The sequence below is a fragment of the Ovis canadensis genome, chromosome 25 (genome assembly GCF_042477335.2).
Source record: "Ovis canadensis isolate MfBH-ARS-UI-01 breed Bighorn chromosome 25, ARS-UI_OviCan_v2, whole genome shotgun sequence".
Lineage (NCBI taxonomy): Eukaryota > Metazoa > Chordata > Mammalia > Artiodactyla > Bovidae > Ovis > Ovis canadensis.
Genome location: NC_091269.1, coordinates 58,522,740 through 58,544,886, shown reverse-complemented (window position 1 = coordinate 58,544,886; position 22,147 = coordinate 58,522,740). Strand labels below are relative to the sequence as shown.

General features: G+C 38.4%; 1 protein-coding gene and 1 non-coding gene across 5 annotated transcripts in view; one reads left to right on the top strand and one right to left on the bottom strand.

Moving 5' to 3' along the window:
- The window catches only part of WAPL (WAPL cohesin release factor), a 77,447-nt gene that overhangs the window by 4,048 nt on the left and 51,252 nt on the right, over window positions 1–22,147 (top strand). The window lies entirely within an intron of this gene.
- LOC138430636 (U6 spliceosomal RNA) lies at window positions 18,880–18,983 on the bottom strand. The gene has a single exon (XR_011253320.1). It is a non-coding gene; the product is annotated as a U6 spliceosomal RNA (small nuclear RNA).

Genomic DNA, 22,147 nt, shown 5'->3' with positions numbered 1-22,147 from the left:
ACTGCACATTTTGGGAATGATCTTTCATTTGTCCTTACTCCAGTTAAGAAACATCTCTTTTTGTTGTGTTAGGATTGCACAGTATCTCACTTCTATTACTGTGGAGGATTTGGATGGTTACTGATAATGAAAATGAGATGGGCATTTACAATAAGGTTTAAGTTTAGGGGTGTTAGATTTTCTTTCAAAACTAGAAAGATTAAGGAGGTATTAAGTGGAAATGTAGAATTGAACTTGACTGCAAATCGAAATTAGTTGGGGGCTTGGTGCCAGTAGTAATTTGTATTAATAGATTTTCATCTACAAAACCAGTTGTATTTTTAAAATGTTAGCTTGTACATCTGGCATCTAGTGTTTATCCCTAAAACAATATATTTTACTCGTTTTTGTAAAGGGTTTGAGATTTACAGTAATCAATGATTTTAAAAAGTGCAATTAATTAAAAGACTGTAGAGCTTGGATTGGAGATGGCAAGGGAGATAGCTTGTGGACTTTATCAGTATAGGGCTGAGCAATAAGGCTTACACTTTTGTCTAAAACAAACCTTAGTTCTTGACTTCTTGGGAAAGTTTAGTGAAAATAAAAGGTTACATAGTGCTCATTTTAAAAAGATGTAACCTAGTTTTCTTGAGAGGAATTTGTCCTTTGGGGTCTTTATATGAGACACCATCTTTCTATAAGGCACCTCAAATACTTTGCCTAGCATAGTTCCACAAAAAAATGCTGAACATTTTTCATTCTTTCTCACCCTTGGATGAGAGAATGAGCCAGCTGTTACTGTCATTCCCTTGATCTCCTGGTTAATTCTGATTTGGCTCTTCTTTTCCTTTGCCCACATTTCTCCTGAGCTATTGTTCATAACTTAAGGTTAGGTTCAATTTTTATTAAAAATGAGCAGAAAAGCAGTTTCCCAGATCAGCTCTTAAAAATGTTTTCTAATCATAGAACCATTGAGCCAAAATTAACTTGAATTCGGTTTTCTTAGCTTCATAGATGAAATTCAAAGAGGTTAAGTAACAGTCCAGTTTGGGTAGTGGCAAAATTGGAATGAGATTCATTTATGATTTTTCAAAACTTTGACCACCTACTCTGTGTCCTCCACTGTGTTAGGCTCTGGAAATGCTATTCCATCTCAGTTATCTCGTGTTTCAGTCCTCAGTATGAGGCAGATGGGCTGGAAAAAGGAAGATGAGGATAGAGAAGTGGTGAAGTGGGTTAAGGTACACGGACACAGATTTCTCAAGCACTGTGTTTGGAAAAGAGAGGGCCATCACTGGCAGGCAGAGGGTATCAACAGGATAAATGTTTAGGTATGGGGGAACAGGAACTCGGAAGTGAGATATTCAAAGGCAGCAATTGCTTATACAGTCTTGCTGTTGTTAAACCTACACATGTCCAGACTGCCATTTGAAGTTGTTCGGTGAGAACTGGAAACAACTCTTTCTGTGAAAATGAGGTTTTAGCTTGCCAGTCTAATGTAGCTAAATTGTAGTTCTGGTGTTGAGCCTGTGGACTAACTGGGAATCCAAACTCTATTATAAGGGGTTTGTGAGGGGAAAGTGTATACTAAAATACAGAAAATAGATGTTCAAGAACATCTTGCTCTTCTTTCTTCACAAGGCAGCCTTAGTCGGAAGGGAATGGTGTAGCATTGTGAATATTTACCTTCTCCTCTCCCTTGACCACAGCACCCCTGGTAGCTTGCTGTAGGATAAGAAGGGAACTTCGAGGGAGACTTTGAATTCTGATGGTCTTACCCTATCCCTAACATGTAAAAGATGAACTTTTTATAAGCTTATGTTAATAAGTTCAGGGGATACTTCCAAACTTTATGACCTTTCTTTTTTGCCTCTGAAATTTGGGCATCTCTCTGTGCCTAGATTTTTTTTTTTTTTTTTTTGCATTATGCCTGTCAGTTTGTTGTTGCTTTTACTAGTATTCAGAAAGCCTTCTGATTTTAGTTGAAGTTTAGAGATTCAGATCTAAGATTTGGATAAAAGGGGTCTATATAAATCTAAAGTGTTTCCAAAACTTTTTTTTGAATTAGAGATCTTTTGAGAATGATGAAATTTTGGACTTTAGATTAAAGTGCTGTGTAGCCATCTAGGTCTCAGAAATTCTTTGGAGGTCATATACAGGCATTTTATTTAAGAACCTGTGAGAAACGTTATGATCATTCTGTTCAAAGTGCACAAGTTAGGTTCTTTAGTACCCTTGCAGTGGGATATTCTTGCTCATTCATACCATTTTTTGCTGCAGAATTATATCACATCAGTGAAAAGGACTTATCCAAGCACAAGCTTATATCATTTTTCCTGGCCTTAAGTTTTAAAGTGGATCTCTTTATAGGGTAATATATGGTTAACTTTTAGGTACTATTAAAATTCTTTGTTTTAAATGTTTTATACCAGATAGTGCTTTTTAAGATTGTGGCTTAAAGACGAAATCCAGAGTGAGGTCATGATAGAATATAGTGGTTGCTGTTTTCCAAATGCTTGATGGGCAAGGGAACCCGTCAGGATTACTGCCCATGCAAGAGTACAAACTAAATGAGAACTGCAGGGAAGGATTGAGTTGCTAAAACATCCTAATCTTAAGTTAAAACACACACACACACTTTAGTGTGGAACTTTTAGACACACAAAAATAGAACATTAAAAGAACCTCGCGTGCCTGTTTTCTGGCTTCAGCAGTTGTCAGTATATGGCAAATCTTGTTCCATCTGTTGTATACACTGTTATGTCTCCTGGATTATTTTAAAGCGGATTTAGGATATCTTAACTTTATCTGTAGATACTTTTACTGAAGTTTTCATTAAAGCCAGTGAAATCTCAAGTGTGAAACTTAAAATGACTTAACAGGACCTAAAAACTTGGCCTATTGAGAGATCTTGGAGTATTCTTATAAAGTTTGGCATCCAGAACTATGTGCATTAGGGGTAAAAGAAAGCTTCTCTTGCCTTTTATATACAGATACTCCTATTTTCCATCTTTGTGTGTTCTGCTACAGGTTTTTAATCTGGGTTCTAGAATAAAGTGTTCAAAGACTTGTATTTCTACTTGGCACACTTTCCTTGCTAGCCAGCTGGGATTCAGTCTACATACCCTGCCAAATATTGAGATAACTATGGCATAGGCTCTTAATTTGCATGCCTGTCTTTGTAGCCAATTTTTTTTTCTATTTGCTTAAAACTGTACTGAGTATTTGTATAAGTTAGAGGGCTGTTACTGTCAGGAAATTAGGGACTTTGATTTAGAACTGAAGATTGTTTTTAGAAAGGGAAATGAATTGTTCTATTCCTGAAAGCTTAAAGTAGGCCAGGGACTTGTGACCTGAGAGGAGATTGTCATCTACTCACTGGATAAAGTACAGGTGATTAATGAGGATTAAAGAATTCTGCAAGTATAGCGTTGGTAAGAGTTACCTACCTTCATTTAGATCTTGAATGTATTTGTCATGTAGAATATACTTGTCATTCCTAAAATCAGCTTCTTTTAAGGGAAGAGGGTAAGATGCCTGTTGTTACTTTGTGCTAAGCCCTTCATATCAGTTGATCTTTAATCGCAACTATTTAAGACAGGCTTTATTCCCATTTTAGAGGAGGTAAAGCATATTTCAAAGAAGTTGAATAACTTGAACTATTAAGTAGAAGATCTGAGAAACACCTAAAGTGTTCTTTTCATACAGTGCTGCTGTATTCTGATGTGAATGAACTTAATTTGATCATATTTAAAGCTTTATATTTAAAATAACAGGCTGTCACTGTACGAGTTTTCTCCTGAAGTTGGAAATAAACTTGGACAAATAACAAATTATGTGTTACCTCTTGCCTCTGTTTAAATAATTTTCTTTTTAGTAAGAATGGTGGCCAAACCATTTATAAATACTGAAGAAAGCTGACCTCTAATTTCTAAAAATTCTGTATGGAAATTTAGCAGTATGCAAATTCTGAGAGAGACACTGTAGTTTCAAGTAAATAGATTTATTTTAAAGTAGAACTTGAGTTCTACTAAAGTGACTAAGAATGTAGAAGACTTGATGGGAGAATAAGGAGCTGGGAGGTGAGGGGGTTGGAATTTGGCGGAGTTCAGGATGATAGAAGTGGCAGGGCAGGGGGGTGATAAATCTGGTTTAAAATCTAAAAGATTTTCTTAGTGAAAGGAGGTTCATTCTCGGTTTGAGCAATAACACAAGTGCAGGTAATCACTAATACAATGAATATCAGTGAGTACACAGTGAGCAGTGTGTACTCAGTGGGAAATGGGCTTGGCAGGTGTATACAACTTGTTAAAGATGTTTGAAGGAGAGAAGAAAAGGGGCAGCTAGAGATACATAAGGAGTTCTGGAAAGTTTGATTGCATAAGAGAAGCAGCATAGGATCCAAAGCCCAGAGGGGGAGAGTGATCTTGGGAGAAGGGACACTGCATTTCCTGGCTGGGAGGAAAGGGGGGTAAAAAGGTGAGTTTAATGGGAGGATGGAAGATAAGGTTGTTTGTGAACCAAAACTGCTCCCCCCTGCACCCCCGCCATCCTTTCTTTTTATAAAGTGACAAAGGAAGTCATCTCTGAAAGGGAGAAAGAAAAAAGGATGTGTGTGGTGGCTGGAGGGGAGAGGCAAAGTGTTCAAATAGATTTTGGAGAAAGTGGAAAAGGAAAGATGTCTAGAGAGAGTAGAATTTCTGGACATTATTGATGCCTTCGTTGAAGTTTGTTATCACCGAAAACTCTTCTGAGAATGTGTGTTTTCCCTCTCCTTTAGGAGGCCCTATTAGCCAGAATCTGTACAAAATAGAGAATATTGGCTAGAGTAATGAGAATTTGGCTGGATTGGCATTTTGTCTGACTAGACATGGAATGAACAGATAGAGAAGAAAGAGAATTTAGGTTATTGACCAGAGAGTGATTGAAATGATGAACTGTGCACTTTAGACTTGACTAACTGGACAGGGGTGGGTGGATAGGAGAAAGAGAAGAGATGTCAGTATACTGAGAGTCTTAATAAAAGTCGAGAATAGGATTCCTTAGACAAGTTGGTCAGTCGGTAGTAATTATGGATTGTCTTATTCTGATATTTAAGAGTTGAAGCATTTTAGGATATGATAAGTTCCTGGATGAAATTGTAAACAGGTGACTAAGAATGTAGAAGACTTGATGGGAGAATAAGGAGCTGAGAGGTGAGGGGGTTGGAATTTGGCGGAGTTCAGGATGATAGCAGAAGTGGCAGGGCAGGGGGGTGATAGATCTGGTTTAAAACCCTTAGATAAATGAAGAATAAGAGGCTGATAGATGACAGGTAAGAGGAATAGTATAGGGTAGCTAGATAGGTGGCACATGCCTCAGAGGAATGGACTTCTAAGAGAGGGGAATAGTAGTAGTTTCATAAAAGGCTCTGGAGAGCCAACATGTGAGTAACTGCAAACCATCCTTCTCTGAGATGCTGGAAGGGGCTGCATGAGAAGTGGCATTCTTAGTCATGTTTCAGTTAGGGCTTCCCTGGTGGCTGAGATGGTAAAGTGTCTGCCTGCAATGCGGGAGACCTGGGTTTGATCCCTGGGTTGGGAAGAGCCCCTGGAGAAGGACATGGCAACCCACTCCAGTACTCTTGCCTGGAAAATTCCATAGACAGAGGAGCCAGGTAGTCTACAGTCCATGGGGTCGCAAAGAGTCGGACACAACTGAGCAGCTTCACTTCACTTATCTCAGTTAGGGCAAGGAAACGGTAGAGGGCATGAGCCCCAGGTGTATGTGAATGTGCTAATCACTGAGGCTTGGATACTCTGAACTTAAAAGCTGTGGGGTGGTGGGGGGCAGTGGATTGTTGAATACAAGATGGGAAAGAAGTATGGGTACGTTTTGAGTGTTACAGTACAGGAGGAGGTAGATGGTAAGTTTGCATTTTGATTTATCCTTCAGGGTCCCAACTGGAAACATGGCATGCCCCAATTAGGCTCTTAACAGGAGATTTATTTTTAGAATGGCTAATTACAAAGGTGTGTGAGGAACGTTAGGGAAAGCCTAACCTGGGTTAGCTGCATTGAAGCTCTTCTGTGGTGGGTCCCTCTTCCACCTCCAACCCTGGCATCCACTGATCAGTCTTCTGGCCCTGAGGCTTTGTTTTTTTCCAACATTTCCTATACAAAGGGTCATTCAGCGTGTAGCAATTTCAGCCTGGCTTTTCATTTAGCATAATACTTTTAAGTATTCCATATTGTATGAATCAGTATTTTTATCGTTGAGGAGTATTCCATTGTATATACCATAACCTATTCACTATTTGAAAGACATTTTGACATTTGACATGTGGGATCTTAGTTCCCCAGCCATGGATCCAACCCATGACCCCTGCATTGGAAGCATGGAGTCACATTAAAAGAGGAAGTTTTTAACAACCAGAAGATTTACAGCACCCTTTTTCTTCTTTGAAATTGTATTTTTTTTTTTTTTTGGCCATGTGGCATGTGGGACCCCTGTACTTTGGAAGTGTGGAGTCTTAACTGCTGGACTGCCAGGGAAATCCCTTGAAATTGTATTTCTATCCCACTTCCTCTTTAGGATTTTACCCTAATGAACATATCTGTTAATGGTCATTTCTTCATAATTTTGTAGTACAAAATACATACTTTTTTTGTGTGTAAGTTTGTGTGCTAAGTCACTTCAGTTGTGTCTGACTCTTTGTGGACTGTAGCCAACCAGATTCCTTTGTCTGTGGGATTCTCCAGGCAAGAATACTGAAGTGGGTTGCTGTACCCCCCTCCAGGAGATCTTCACCTGGGGATGGAACTGCATCCCTTATGTCTCCTGCATCGGCAAGTGGATTCTTTATCACTAGTGCCACTTGGGAAGCCCCATATATAAGTTTAAATGTAAACTTTAAAAAATGTTTGTGATTCTAATGTTCAAAGTATTTGAAAATTTTTCTTGATTGTTATCACCACAATTATTAGTGTATAATTGATCAAATTAGTGTTAAATTGATTACTTATTAGCATATAATTAGTCAACTGCATTTTAAAGGGAAAGTTTATTGGAAATGTACCTCTTAATGATATAGGTAAAGCTGTTTTCATACTGTTCATGGGGTTCTCAAGGCAAGAATACTGAAGTGGTTTGCATTCCCTTCTCCAGTGGACCACATTCTGTCAGACCTCTCCACTAACACCCACCCGTCTTGGGTGGCCCCATGGGCATAGACTAGAGATCTCTTCAAGAAAATTAGAGATACCAAGGGAACATTTCATGCAAAGATGGGCTCGATAAAGGACAGAAATGGTCTGGACGTAACAGAAGCAGGAGATATTAAGAAGAGGTGGCAGGAATACACAGAAAAACTGTACAAAAAAGATCTTCACGACCCAGATAATCACGATGATGTGATCACTCACCTAGAGCCAGACATCCTGGAATGTGAAGTCAAGTGGGCCTTAGAAAGCATCACTACGAACAAAGCTAGTGGAGGTGATGGAATTCCGGTTGAGCTATTTCAGCTCCTGAAAGATGATGCTGTGAAAGTGCTGCACTCAATATGCCAGCAAATTTGGAAAACTCAGCAGTGGCCACAGGACTGGAAAAGGTCAGTTTTCATTCCAGTCCCCCAAAAAAGGCAATGCCAAAGATTGCTGAAACTACTGCACAATTGCACTCATCTCACATGCTAGTAAAGTAATGCTCAAAATTCTCCAAGCCAGGCTTCAGCGATACATGAACCATGAACTTCCAGGTGTTCAAGCTGATTTTAGAAAAGGCAGAGGAACCAGAGATCAAATTGCCAACATCCGCTGGATCATGGGAAAAGCAAGAGAGTTCCAGAAAGACATCCATTTCTGCTTTATTGACTATGCCAAAGCCTTTGACTGTGTGGATCACAATAAACTATGGAAAATTCTGAAAGAGATGGGAATACCAGACCACCTGGCCTGCCTCTTGAGAAACCTATATGCAGGTCAGGAAACAACGGTTAGAACTGGACATGGAACAACAGACTGGTTCCAAATAGGAAAAGGAGTACATCAAGGCTGTATACTGCCACCCTGCTTATTTAACTTATATGCAGAGTACATCATGAGAAACGTTGGGCTGGATGAAGCAAAAGCTGGAATCAAGATTGCTGGGAGAAATATCAATAACCTCAGGTATGCAGATGACAACACCCTTATGGCAGAAAGTGAAGAGGAACTAAAGAGCCTCTTGATGCAAGTGAAAGAGGAGAGTGAAAAAGTTGGCTTAAAGCTCAATTCAGAAAACGAAGATCATGGCATCTGGTCCCATCACTTCATGGGAAATAGATGGGGAAACAGTGGAAACAGTGTTAGACTTTATTTTGGGGGGCTCCAAAATCACTGCAGATGGTGACTGCAGCCATGAAATTAAAAGACGTTTACTCCTTGGAAGGAAAGTTATGACCAACCTAGATAGCATATTCAAAAGCAGAGACATTACTTTGCTAACAAAGGTCTGTCTAGTCAAGGCTGTGGTTTTTCCTGTGGTCATGAATGGATGTGAGGGTTGGACTGTGAAGAAAGCTGAGCACCGAAGAATTTTGAAGTGTGGTGTTGGAGAAGACTCTTGAGAGTCCCTTGGACTGCAAGGAGATCCAACCAGTCTATTCTGAAGGAGATCAGCCCTGGGATTTCTTTGGAAGGAATGATGCTAAAGCTGAAACACCAGTACTTTGGCCACCTGATGCGAAGAACTGACTCATTGGAAAAGACTCTGATGCTGGGAGGGATTGGGGGCAGGAGGAAAAGGGGATGACCGAGGATGAGATGGCTGGATGGCATCACGGACTCGATGGACGTGAGTCTGAGTGAACTCCGGGAGTTGGTGATGGACAGGGAGGCCTGGCATGCTGCGATTCATGGGGTCGCAAAGAGTCGGATGTGACTGAGCAACTGAACTGAACTGAACTGAAAGCTGTTTTCAATTAGTTCATGTATACATGGATAAATATTATTGCTTGAATTAAGAAAAAGCTCTAACATCAGTCTGTTCCTATTTTTTAATACATGTAAATATGGAGGTACTATATTAATAAAAAATAAGATTGGAAAGCGTTTTGCTATAGTAGTTTCTATTTGGAAAGCAATAAATGATTAGAATCACCTGACATGCAATGGATTTGTTTTCAGGACATTAGAGTAACTTATTTATTAAGCATGGATGCCAATAATGTATCATTATTTCTTTAGTGTCATGCCAGAGTAGGAGCAATGTTCATAGTAAGATTAGGAATAAGTGAGTGATATGCCATTATTTGTAATGTGGGAGAATAATTATTAATCCCAGGTGGATTGGTACATCAGTTTTTGGACCACAGTATATGAGAAAGATGGGGATTTAGAAATGAATGTCCCTAAAACTTGGGCTTCCCTGGTGGCTCAATGGTAAAGAATCTACCTGCCAGTGCGGGAGCCATAGGAGACACTGGTTTGATCCCTGGATTGGGAAGATCCCCTGGAGGAGGAAATGGCAACCCACTCCTGTGTTCTTGCTTGGAGAATCCGATGGACAGAGGAGCTGGTGGGCTGCAGTCCCTGGGGTCTGAGTTGAACACGACTGAAGTGACTGAGCACACGTGCACATGAGGAAGGTGGGGTTTAGAAATGAGTGTCCCTAAAGTCTAATTGTGCCTTTGTGTGTTCTGGAATACCTCTCTGTAACTCCAGGAGTCTCTGTATATAGTTGAAAGAGTTCATTTTCTGTGTGGCTCATTGGTTGAGGCTTGACTTGGGTTTGTGGATGTGTTCCCTGATCTCCGGCAAGGGTGGGCAGAGATAGGCAGCTTGAGCAGGAGGCCATGGGAACAAACAAGCTTCTTGGCGTGTGGGTGGGCAATGGCAGTGGGCCATACGGTTCTCTGTAGGCAGCTGTTGATAGGGAATGAGAATTGAGTTGGACTATTCTGTGCAGTGGACCCAGCTGAATGGTTCTTTTGGAGTTGTTTTATCTTTAACATTACATATAGACTTTGTGTTTGATAGGTATGTTTTATAAATAATGAAAAAATTATAAAATATAATTGAAATCACCACTTGAAATACTTAGCATTTTTTTCCAGTACTTTTTACCTTCCAAATCTTTAAGTAAAACTGATCCACTGAGGAAGATGTGCCATATTTTTCCTGTGACTTCTTAGGTGCCCCTTATAAATAGCCACACACCTTTGTTGACAGTGAAAAATAAGTTTCCATTCATAGAAGCATGCTGTTGACAGTTTCTTATATAATATATATTTTCATAATCTTTAATATGCACAGCATGTAAATCGATATATCCCTAAAAATACAAACACATAAATGACAGTGTGGTGTATACTGTGTATGTATGTGTGTACAGAAAAATCATTAAGATATAGACGTCAGTGTTTATAAAATCTACCTTTTCTTCATGGTTTTCTATTATATGGATATACCATGCTTAAGTCTCCTAGGAATAGTTTGGCTGTTTTGTGGTCATTTGTTATTAACAAATGTTATATGGGACATCATTCTACTTTCATGTTTGAACATCATGTTCTCACATATAGTGGTAGAAGATGTTTCTAGAAGTGGAATTGAAAGAGCATAAATATTTAAATATTCAGCTGATATTGCAGTATCTCCCACTGACACTGACTTTTTTCCCCTAGCATCTTTCTGTTGAACTTTGGAGTTTGTCTAGCTGAAAGATAAAAAAAAATGTCTTCTTTATTTTGGGGGTTTAATTTTTTCTACTTTAGAATATGTGCAGTTTTTTTTTTTAATGTAAATAAAATTATCTGCACATGGTACAAAATTATAGTGGTTAAAAGCTTCCCCACCTCCTTTTTCCAGTTGTGCCAGTTGTTCTTGGAGTGATTGACCATTCATAATTACTTTTGTTACCCTTTCTGACATATGCTGTGTATCTGCAAGCAGTCACAGATTTGTGTGTGTATTAGATCTACAAAATGATGACTTGCTGTTTAATACCTTGCTTTTTCACTTAATATGTATCGGGAATAAATCTCTGACAATATATGGAAGTTTTCTTTCAGGCCTCCTCTTTTTTATTTAAAAATACTGTTGCATTCGTGCTATGTCAATTCCCCCTACGTATATTTTTGTGGTTTCTTAGCCAGTTCCTTGTAGATGTCAGACTTTGGGTTGTTTCCAGTGTTTTTGTTTTCTTTAAAAAGTTGCTTTATTTTTTAGACAGTAAACAGCACTTAATAACTGTGTCGCTGTTAACTGTCTAGCAGCTGAAATCTACTGTCCCTCATGTGCAGAATGGGAGACAGGTTCACATTTCCTTCTCTGAAACATCCGAGGCCAGATCTGTCTTGGAATTGGGGTTAGTTTGGAATTATAAAGTATGTTTTTTTAATATGAACCCCCATAAGGTGCTCGGCAGCACTCTATTCAAAGACAAGTTTTATTCAGAAAAAGAAAATACTATCAATAGCCTTACTTAGATGAGGTCAGGTTTTGCTTCAAAAGGCATTATCAGAAAACTGTGTTTTCAGAGTTTTTTGGATGTTGCAATTGTGGATAAAGGCTTGTGAACTTGTAATAGTACCTACATCAGATGGTTGCTATGAGATCAAATGAATTAATGGATGGAAAGTATTTGGGACAGTATCAGGCACATACTGAGGGCTTAGTAAGTATAAATATAGTTCAGCTTTGTTTTACTTTCTTTTCCCAGCTTTATTGAGATATAATTAATATATAATGTTTACTCTTGATTTTTAATTGTAAATGAAATTGAGTATCTTTTCATAAGTTATTAATTCATTCGACTTCTTTTTCTATTGAACTTTGTGTCTATACCTGCTTTTTCTGCTGGAACATTGATTGACTTACTGATACGTAAGAATTCTTACTACACCACTATATTAAGGAAATAAGCCTTTTTTATTTCCTTAATAGATTGATGAGGAGCATTTTCCATGCTTATTTTGGTATCAGTATAGTTTCTTTGATGTACCCTCACATTTCTTTGCTCATTTTTAATTGAGTTGCTTATTTTCTCATTGAACTTTAAGAGTTCTTTATTTCCGATACAAGTATTGTATCAGACATTTATTGCAGATATTTTCTGAGTCTGTGATTTGTTTTTGCTTTCCCTTAACAGTTTTTTGCAGGGCAGAAGTGAGTTGTTTTGAACAAGTCCCATTTTATTAAGTATTTCTGACAATAGAGTACACTCTCCTCCCTAGGCATCCCTTTCTTTGGACAGCTCTAGTTAATCTTTAATGCTCTTGCTTATCAGTCCTTATAGTTTCTGTAAATTGAATGTTGTCTATAGATTTAATAAGTTTGTTCCCTCTTTGCACGACAGCCATGCTGATATTGAAAGGCAGTTTCCCATGTAACAGTGACACACCTCTCCCCTGCCCCCAGGTTAAACTTTTCTGGTTACCTCAACTGCATTTCATGGGTCATGGTCTCCAAAGCCACTTCTCTCTGATCTGTACAGTCTCCTTAGAAGTCAAAGGTTTTGTTTAAATTTAGGTATCTGCATATCGTGTGCTACTCATTACAGTCTGTCCAGCATGTTAGATTTTTAGCTTCATCTCATCTAGACTTCTATTAATATGGCTTAAGATGGTTTATCTAGTATTTAAGTTTTCAGCAGCCACCAGTAGAGGTAGTGTAATACATTAGAATTTGGTATGGTTCTTTTTGGGAGGTCAGTTGGTCATTGATTCATTTGGCAACTTTGTTGTCTTTGGCCTTTCTGGGCTGCCTTTTCTTCATCTGTATAATGCTAGATTTGGTAAAGAGTAAAAGGAGATATCTTCACTTTCTTCTAAGGATGAATGTAGTATATATGCTGTTTGTATAGAGACTAGCATACAGTTAATACAGATAGATGTATGTGTGTGTATCCAGCTTCAGTAACATAAGTTCATAGCTAGTCTTCATTTTTATCACCACCTACTCCCTTTCACTAGTGGATTATTTTGAAGCAAATTGACACTGAATTTCATACATAAATATAATTCTTTAACATCTTGGCACTCCAAAAAAGATAACTATAATATCATTGTTACAGTTTAAGGTAATTAATATGTGCTTTTGTTAATTTTTACTTTTAACGCTTTTGAATAGACTACACAGTGTAAAGTTCAAGAGGTATGGAAGACTTCCCCCTTACCCTTCATTCATCCTTTTCTCCTAAGATCGGCCTTACCTGTACATGATACAGACTTGCCTCATTATTTTTATCAGCTACATAGTATTCACATATGTGGCTGTATGCAATCAGAAACAATGTTATAGTGAGTTTCCTTGTTACTTACGTTATTCATACTCATGGAAAGTTTTTTGTAGAGTAAATAAAACTGCTTCAGAGTCAGTTTATTTCTCACATGTACATTTTTAATTTTAAAAAGTATTGCCAAATTGTTCTCTGTAATTATTGTACTAAGTAATACACTCCTACAGAAATGTAGTTTTAATTATTTTTATTGCTCTGCAGTATTTCTTTGTATTAATAGATCACTCTTTTGCTAAGCTGCTAAGTCACTTCAGTTGTGTCTGACCCTGTGCGACCCCATAGATAGCAGCCCACCAGGCTCCGCCGTCCCTGGGATTCTCCAGGCAAGAACACTGGAGTGGGTTGCCATTTCCTTCTCCAGTGCAGGAAAGTGAAAAGTGAAAGTGAAGTCGCTCAGTCGTGCCCGACCCTCAGCGACCCCATGGACTGCAGCCTTCCAGGCTCCTCTTTCCATGGGATTTTCCAGGCAGGAGTACTGGAGTGGGGTGCCATTGCCTTCTCCATCACTCTGTTGATTGTACTGTTAATGTATATTTATATTTCCTGGTTTTGGAATGATGTTTTAAGTGTACTTCTATTATGTTGAACCATGTGGAATTTTAATACTTGATTTAAAAGTGGAAGTTTCATATGGTTAAGTTTAATAAGCTGTTTAGTGCATGTATACATATATTTCTGTTAGATAAGTACTTTGAAATGGAATTGCTGGGTCATAGGATAACAGGACCACTGACAAAATGTGGTCCACTGGAGAAAGCAATGGCAAACCACTTCGGTATTCTTGTCTTGAGAACCCCATGAACAGTATGAAAAGGCAAAAAGATAGGACACTGAAAGACGAACTCCTCAAGTCAGTAGGTGCCCAATATGCTACTGGAGATCAGTGGAGAAATAACTCCAGAATGAAGAGATGGAGCCAAAGCAAAAACAGCATTCAGTTGCGGATGTGACTGGTGATGGAAGCAAGGTCCAGTGCTGTAAAGAGCAATATTGCATAGGAACCTGGAATGTTAAGTGGCAAATTGGAAGTGGTCAAACAGGAGATGGCAAGAGTGAACGTCGACATTTTAGGAATCAGTGAACTAAAATGGACTGGAATGAGTGAGTTTATTTCAGATGATCGTTATATCTACTACTGTTGACAAGAATCCCTTAGAAAAAGTGGAGTAGCCATCATAGTCAACAAGAGTCCAAAATGCAGTACTTGGATGCAATCGCAAAAACGACAGAATGATCTCTGTTTCCAAGCCAAACCATTCAGTGTCACAGTAAGCCAAGTGTATTCCTCGACCAGTAATGCTGAAGAAGCTGAAGTTGAACAGTTCTGTGAAGACATACAAGACCTTCTAGAACTAACACCCAAAAAAGATGTCCTTTTCATTATAGGGGACTGGAATGCAAAAGTATGAAGTCGGGAAACACCTGGAGTAACAGGCAAATTTGGCCTTGGAGTACAGAATGAAGCAGGACAAAGCCTAATAGAGTTTTGCCAAGAGAACACACTGGTCATAGCAAACACCCTCTTGCAACAACACAAGAGAAGACTCTACACATGAACATGACCAGACGGTCAACACAGAAATCAGATTGATTATATTCTTTGCAGCCAAAGATGGAGAAGCTCTGTAGAGTCAGCAAAAACAAGACTGGGAGCTGACTGTGGCTCAGATCATGAACTCCTTATTGCCAAATTCAGACTTAAATTGAAGAAAGTAGGGAAAACCACTAGACCATTCAGGTATGACCTCAATCAAATCCCTTATGATTATACAGTGGAAGTGAGAAATAGATTCAAGGGATTAGGTCTGATAGAGTGCCTGATGAACTATGAACAGAGGTTCGTGACACTGTACGGGAGACAGGGATCAAGACCATCTGCAAGAAAAAGAAATGCAAAAAAGCAAAATGGTTGTCTGAGGTGGCCTTATAAATAGCTGTGAAAAGAAGAGAAGTGAAAGCAAAGGAGAGAAGGAAAGATATACCCATTTGAATGCAGAGATCCAAAGAATAGCAAGGAGAGATAAGAAAGCCTTCCTCAGTGATCAGTGCAAAGAAATAAAGGAAAATAATAGAGTGGGAAAGACTAGAGATCTCTTCAAGAAAATTAGAGATACCAAGGGAACATTTCATGCAAAGATGGGCTCAATAAAGGACAGAAATGGTATCGACCTAACAGAAGCAGAAGATATTAAAAAGAGGTGGCAAGAATACACAGAAGAACTATACAAAAAAGATCTTCACGACCCAGATAATCATGATGGTGTGATCACTCACCTAGAGCCAGACATCCTGGAATGTGAAGTCAAGTGGGCCTTAGGAAGCATCACTATGAACAAAGCTAGTGGAAGTGATGGAATTCCAGTCGAGCTATTTCAAATCTTAAAAGATGATGCTGTGAAAGTGCTGCACTCATGCCAGCAAAATTGGAAAACTCATCAGTGGCCACAGGACTGGAAGAGGTCAGTTTTCACTCTAATCCTAAAGAAAGGCAATGCCAAAGAATGCTCAAACTACCGCACAGTTGCACTCATCTCACACGCTAGTAAAATATTGCTCAAAATTCTCCAAGTCAGGCTTCAATAGTCCTTGAACTGTGAACTTCCAGATGTTCAAGCTGGTTTTAGAAAAGGCAGAGGAACCAGAGATCAAATTGCCAGCATCCGTTGGATCATCAGAAAAGAGAGTTCCAGAAAAACATCTACTTCTGCTTTATTGATTATGCCAAAGCCTTTGACTGTGTGGATCACAACAAACTGGAAAATTCTGAAAGAGATGGGAATACCAGACCACCTGAGAAATCTATGCAGGTCAAGAAGCAACAGTTAGAACTGGGCATGGAACAACAGACTGGTTCCAGATAGGGAAAGGAGTAGATCAAGGCTGTATAATGTCACCCTGCTGATTTAACTTCTATGCAGAGTACATCATGAGAAATGCTGGACTGGATGAAGCAAAAGCTGGAATCAAGAGTGCGGGAGAAATATCAATAACTTCAGCTACGCAGATGACACCACCCTTATGGCAGAAAGTGAAGAAGAACTAAAGACCCTCTTGATGAAAGTGAAAGAGAAGAGTGAAAAAGTTGGCTTAAAGTTCCACATTCAGAAAGCTAAGATCATGGCATCTGGTCCCATCACTTCATGGCAGATAGATGGGGAAACAGTGTCAGACTTTATTTTTTTGGGGCTCCAAAATCACTGCAGATGGTGACTGCAGCCATGAAATTAAAAGATTGCTTGCTCCTTGGAAGAAAAATTATGACCAACCTAGATAGTTTATTAAAAAGCAGAGGCATTACTTTGCCAACAAAGTTTCGTCTAGTCAAGGCTATGGTTTTCCCGGTAGTCATGTATGCATGTGAGAGTTAGACCATAAAGAAAGCTGAGCACCGAAGAATCGATGCTTTTGAACTGTGGTGTTGGAGAAGACTCCTGAGAGTCCCTTGGACTGCAAGGAGATTCAGCCAGTCCATCCTAAAGGAGATCAGTCCTGGGTTGTCATTGGAAGGGACTGATGCTGAAGCTGAAACTCCAGTTCTTTGGCCACCTGATGGGAAGAACTGACTCATTTGAAAAGACCCTGATGCAGGGAAAGATTGAAGGCAGGAGGAGGAGGGGACAACAGAGGATGAGATGGTTGGATGGCATCACTGACTTAATGGACATGAGTTTGAATAAACTCTGGGATTTGGTGATGGACAGGGAAGAAGTCTGGTCTACTTCAGTCCATAGGTCGCAAAGAGTCGGACACGACTGAGCAACTGAACTGAATTCAACTGAGGATAACTGTTAAGTTTAGCTTTCTAGGTAATGCCAAAGTGGTGGTTCCCGGTTTTGCTACGGCCAGTTGAAGTTGCTTTACTTTCTCCACAATACTTGGCATTGTGAATTTTAACTCTTGGTGGTTGTGCAGTAGCATCTCATTATAGTTTTAATTTGCATCTTCCTAATAAGTAACTAATGAATTAAATGTCTTTTAATATATTTTATATGTTTATTGAATATTCTTTTTTTAAATCAAGGGACTGACAAATTGCTTGATCATTTTTTTGTTTTTTATTTTATTCAATATCTTATTGTTGAGCTGTAGGCATTGTAATTCCCCTGCCCCACTGGTCTGGGTAGTTCTCTTAAAAAACATTGTAGTTTTTCATCTTTTCTTTTTTTGTGATGGCGGGGATGGGGGTGGGGGACACACTGCAGCATACAGGATCCTGGACTGGGAGGAAATTCCCTAAATAGTGTTTTTTTTTAATGGTTTTAATTGGAGTATAATTGCCTTACATGTTGTGTTAGTTTCTGCCGTACAACAGAGTGAATCAGCAGTTGGTATACATACATCCTCTCCCTCTTGAGACTCCCAGCCACCCCCATGTGTCGCCCCTCTAGGTCATCACAGAGCACGGAGTTCCCTGTGCTCTGTAGCAGCTTCACCCTAGGGATCTGCTGTACAGATAGTGTAGGTTAGTGCTGCTCTCTGAGTTTGTCCAGCCCTCTACAAGTCCATTCTCTGGGTCTGTCTCTTTCTGCCTGGCAGTTCCTACCATTTTCGCCCTCTATTTCTGCCGTTTTTCTAGACTGCATATATGTGCATTAATGATGATATTTTTCTCTTTCTGACCTTACTCTTTATGACTGACTATAGGAGATATGCATCTTTCTGAGTTATGGTATTCTCAGAGTATATGCCCAGTAGTGGGATTGCTGCATCATATGGTAGTTTTCTTTTTCTTTTTTTTTTTTTAATTTTTATGAATGATAATGCTAGTGATAGCAGGTAAAGAGATCACTATTTGTTTTTTTTAAAAGGATAAGATTATTAAGCCTGAGGCCATTGTGATTGAAGTTGCAGCAAGCAAATTCTTGACTAGGGAACCATGATTCCTAAGGAAGTTTGTGAACAGCTAGTCCAAGATAATATTAAACAGAAAACATATGCTTTACATCTGTTACCTGTGCAGGTGAGAGGCCCAGCTGCTGTAGCATACATGGTAAAGGAAAGTGAAGTCACTCAGTCATATCTGACTTTGTGACCCCATGGAGCCTATCAGGCTCCTCCAGCCATGGGATTTTCCAGGCAAGAGTACTGGAGTGGGTTGCCATTTCCTTCTCCATCGTTTTCATTTTTTAAGGAACGTCCATACTGTTCTGGAGAAGGCAATGGCAAAGCACTCCAGTACTCTTGCCTGGAAACTCCCATGGATGGAGGAGCCTGGTGGGCTGCAGCCCTTGGGGTCGCGAAGAGTCAGACAGGACTGAGCGACTTCACTTTCACTTTTCCCTTTCATGCATTGGAGAAGGAAATGGCAACCCACTCCAGTGCTCTTGCCTGGAGAATCCCTGGGTCGGGGGAGCCTGGTGGGCTGCCGTCTATGGGATCGCACAGAGTTAGACACGACTGAAGCGACTTAGCAGCAGCAGCAGCATACTGTTCTCCATAGTGGCTGTATCAGTTTATATTCCCACCTACAGTGCAAGAGAGTGCCCTTTTCTCCACACCTTCTCCAGCATATATTCTTTGTAGATTTTTTGATGATGTCCGTTCTGATCATTGTGGCTTTGATTTGCATTTCTCTTATAATGAGTGATGTGGAGCATCTTTTCACGTGTTTGATAGTGGTGCATCTTCTTTGGAGAAAGTAGAAATGTGGGACACTTCACAAATTTACATGTCATCCTTGTGCAGAGGCCATGCCAATCTCTATATCTTTCAAATTTGAGTATATGTGCTACCGAAGCGAGCACATTAGTGGTTTTTTAATGGACATTTAATTTTGGTGAAATTTCTTTTGCTTTATGGTTGAAGATAAATGTTTCAGAACATGTTATTGAATAATCTTTCCCATAAAGATACGAAGTTCTACAATTAACATATACTGATTTCCCACAGATATTTTGCTCCTTCCCTTGTCCTTTATCAGTTAAAAAATATATTTTGGAGTGTGTGAGAACTTGCTAAAATTATAGATACTCTCCCTGAAAACTGTACACAGACTTTTTTTTTCAGTTTTATGAGATATGCGGAAACCATGAGATCATTCATAAATCTCTAATCAAACCTCCCTTCCCACTTTTTAAGTGTTTCAGCATTCACTTCATTCATGGAAGCCTTAAATTATCTCACCTGAGTATTTTCCTTTATAAAACCATGTATACTCACATTATTGTAAGTACTGATGTGTTCTTATTTTAAAAGGAATCCTCTATTTCCTTTCAAAATTAAGAATCTTAAGGAAATAGTAGACATTTAATTGAACTTCTGTGTAAGGTTGCTTACTGTCTTTTAGATAAGCAGAATGAAGGTTAGAGAGGAAATAAGAGTTGCCAAATTTTTACACATCTAATTAGTCTTAGGTGTCTAGTTCAATACCATGTTTCTCAGATTCCAAATTCCATGTAGTCTTTTTTTATTTTATTTTATTTTTTTTAATTTTAATTTTTACTTTATTTTGCTTTACAACACTGTATTGGTTTTGCCATACATTGACACGAATCCACCACGGGTGTACATGTGCTCCCAAACATGAACTCCATGTAGTCTTTACTGTACTAAATTCCCTCCCTCATATGCTACCTAATATATAAAAGACTGGGTAGATGCTAAAATCTAGTGACATTAAAAGGCATTTATTAAGTATCTTTGAAGATGGTGCTAGGCTAAGTCTTCTTCTGAAAACTTTCTCCATAATCCAGTCTTCACCCTCTAGGTTAAGGAAGAACAGTAGGCTTTAAAATGTAATTTTGGATTCCTTGCTTGAAGCTGATAGACACAGGGTCCTAAGGAAATATTGATGAACGTACAATTAAATTCCATTAAGAAATGTCTCACTAAAAGGTTATTAAAAATATACTCTATATTTTGGCAGAGTTGTTACAATAGTTTGCATTTGTGTGGTGCTCTTTAACCTGCAAGTATCCTTAGTTACATTATCTTCTTTTATCTGTTCAAATTGTCCATGAGACAGATTTTTTTTAGCTCATTTTTCAGATGAAGAAATTGTCCCCACTTCTTAGGGTGACTTGCCAAAGGTCATTTTAGTCAGTAAGTGGCAGAGCTGGCACTTACCCATTTAATTCCTGAACTGTTATCTGTTAGAAATGCATTTCTGTTTACATAGGTGGTTTAGCTTAAAACAGAGTTAATACTTACCTTCTCTGTTAAAAAAAAAAAGATGAGGGTGCGTACTGGGTTGGACATTTGAGCAAAGATAGATGAGTATGCTTTCTTGCTGAGGTGGTGTGAGTGAACCTCTTGGCATATGGAAAACAGTTTAGCCATCTAAGAACTGGAAATAAGGAAGATTTCCAAATAGAAATGTTACAGAAGCCCTAAAATTGTCTCAGTACAAGTCATTGTAAAAGAAGAAAAACAACCCAATTTTCACTTCCTTTCTCCCTGCCTTGATGTTTTGAGATATAACTTTAATTTATCTGACAGTGAAGCTGGGGTCCGTTTGGGGAGGAAGGATAGTAGAAAGTAATTGCTCTTCTGCATTTTAGGACAGGATAGCCTTGCTCTCTCTTCTGAAGGTATAGTTGAGAATATTTGTTGAAGACCTAAATGGTGAAGGACTGTAGAAAGTATTCAGTTTATATATTAGAATACTGTTGTAGAAAACTTAGATAGCTTTTCTTGGGCAGAACTCTTTGTTGATTTACTTAGCTTTTATCTATGTAATGTATTTCATAAATTTAAAAATTATATAATATACTCATAATTCATCTGTAAGATTATGCTATGTAATTGAATACATGAATAAATTATATGTGCTAGTGACATAACTTTTAGTGACAGTACTTCATTCTGTAGAGCTCTTTATTACTCTTTGCACTTGAATATATAAAGGTATGCTCACAACAGAGTGGGGTTTACATGTGAAAGGCAGCCCATGAGAATACTCTGAAATGGGAGTGGTAGGTAAAACTTGAAGTAGTAATTTTTAAAAACGTGAATAATAAAGTTTGTTGTTATTGTAAAACTTTTGTCAAAAGGATGTTTTTACATAAAACAGTTAGAAATAGCTTAAATAAATTTTAACATTAAGACAATTCTGTGTAGCTATAAAAATGGTGTAGTATGATATTTGATGACATCTTATACACATCTTTGTAGCTAAGCATACAAAGCATTGCCATAGGCGTTTGTTAGCAATTAATTCCATTAATAATGCTCTAAAGTAGTATGGGTCAGTTGCTTCCCTTTTGAACAGAGGAAGAAATTGAAACCCTCAGGAAAACTCCCTAAGTTAAGGGTCTTCTCTGAGCCCTACACAGGTCTCCAGATTCAGCTACTGATATTCTTTCCACTTGTTATAAAAGCAGTGGTATCATTTCGTAAGGTTTGGTTTTAAACTTGCCTTTGTTTCAGCCCCTTTTAAAAATGTATCAGATGTCAGAGTCAGCTATTAATTGTTAGCTTTTCAGTATTTTATGCTTAGTGATACGATACTTCTGAGATTATGAAAACTATAGTTCCTTGCCTTTGCCTGGGAAATATCTAAGAATAAAGCACGTATACCTGTAAATTAGATGCCTTCTAAAAGTAAGTAAATATAAATTACATTTACAACCATTGGGTAGCATTAAAAATTGTATAGTGGATTCATGTAAAGCATCCCTTTGCTTGCATTTGATGATTCGTTAATTGAGATTTGTAAAGGACTTTTATAAATGTAGGTTTTTTGGTAGGTTTTTTTCTTCGTAACTTTATTAATTTATCATAAATATTGAACCTGGGTTTTTCTACCATCAAGTACTTGAAGAATTAATTATAATACCGATTTGAATCACATTTCCATCTCTTATTTAGAAAGATTAAAACAATATTTCTAATGTCAAAATTAAAGACAACAAAAATGGATTCCCCAGCTATAAAATGAATAGGCAATTCGTGATTTACCACTGGCTGA